The sequence below is a fragment of the Nannospalax galili genome, unplaced genomic scaffold (assembly GCF_000622305.1).
Source record: "Nannospalax galili isolate Female #2095 unplaced genomic scaffold, S.galili_v1.0 scaffold1025, whole genome shotgun sequence".
NCBI classification, from domain to species: domain Eukaryota; kingdom Metazoa; phylum Chordata; class Mammalia; order Rodentia; family Spalacidae; genus Nannospalax; species Nannospalax galili.
Window position 1 is genome coordinate 1,425,128 of NW_008353598.1, and position 1,824 is coordinate 1,426,951.

The following is a 1,824-nucleotide window of genomic DNA, read 5'->3' on the forward strand; positions in this document are numbered from 1 at the left end:
ATCAAATCTATGGTGATTTTTCTAAAAAACAAAGAACTTTGACTTTTCTGTCTCATCAGAACTAATTTGTATGACCCCCTACCATGTAGGAGATAAACATATCCAGTCAGTGACAGTAAGAGATGGACTTGTTAAGTAGTTCACTCAAGGCAATAATTTTACAGTATGTATTTATACCAAAACATCACATTGTAGACTTAAAATGTATTGGTTTTTATAAAGCACAATTTAATTTTTTCAGAAAAGTTCCATGATTTGATCCTAATTTTATTCTATAAAGGGAAAAATCAATGTCTATTAGTCTTTGTGGCACTAATTTTGCCCCCCTGGGAAATCTTTAGTCCATCAGTTTCATTGCCATGCATGATGTGGACATTGGGACTATATATCCAGGTAGATCTATGTACTTTTTTCTGTTGATTCAGGTGAGGAGACTGAATGTGATTTAAAGCTCACACTGTGATTTAAGGCACAAACTTTCTTAAGCTAGTTATGTCGCTTCGTTTACAATCCAATTTCTTCTTCAGATTACTAGGCTCATGATGTATCCATTCACAGACTGCTACACATGCCAGTCACCACTCCAATCATGTCAGCTGCTGTCAATATCCTACTGGCTCATCTTAGCCTTCTTAAGCATGCGTTCTTGTGTGTCTCGTCTCTTGAAAACCTCAGTGTTTCTGTTTTCTAAGGGCTTTTGCTTGGACTACATGTCTGAGGTGAATGCATAATGAGCTTGCATCAGCGAATGGTCACAAAAAGATGTGGCTAAAGATATCACTATAGTTTTAATGTTTGTTTTCCCCAAACTCGTGTTGAAAATTAATTGCCATTGTAGCAGTATTAAGAATTGGAAAATTTAAGAGGCAGTTAAGCTGTGTTTGTTCTGTCCTCATAGAGACTGATGACATGATTTCAGAAGTGAGGACATTATAAAATTACAGATTTGGGCTTCTTTCCCTCCTCTTTTCTTCCTCCTTTTCCTGCTTCTCTTCCTCCTCCTCTTTTTCTTCCTCCTCCTCCTACTCCTCTTCTCTTCCTCCTCATCCTTTTTCTCCTCCAGCAAATGACCACAAAAGGATTTTGATAAGATTATCTTTATAGTTTGAATATTTATTTTCCCCCAAACTCATGTTGAAAATTAATTTCCATTGTTACTCCTTCTCTCTCTGTATCTCTTTCTGACTTTCTCTCACCTTCTCTCCCTCACATTGCATTTCCACCACAGGATGACTTTAGGTCCTCATCAGATGCCAGCTTCTCAATCTAATACCTGTGATCCTGCAGAACTACGAGCCAGTAACTTTCTTCCATTATAAATGGCCCACTACATAATGTTTATTCTATTATAGAAGCACATGATGGACCAAGACAGCTGTATAGCCAGTTTCTTGTCCCACAGTGAGATATAGCAAGGTATATTTTACACTTTCTCCCAGAAAATGACCAAGTCTCCATCCATGTCAACAAACAAAGTCTGCTTGGTAATGCCTCCTTTTGTTAATTCTCTTCTTATATTCCTTCTCTTAATTCCTTGTGTTTTCTGTTATCAAATCTGTAGTCTTTGCTGTGTAGGAACCAACCTAATACACATAATTCTCATTTAAAAAACACTTTTCTGGCTGGGCCTGGTGGCACACACCTTTGATCCCAGCACTTTGGAGGCCAAGGTAGTTGAATCTCTGTGAGATTGAGGCCATCTTGGTGGACATAGAAAGTTTCAGGCCAACTGGGGCTAAAAAGAGACCCTGCATCAGAAAACAAACCATATACATATATATATGTAATATATATGTAATATTATATATAATATAAAAGTTATAT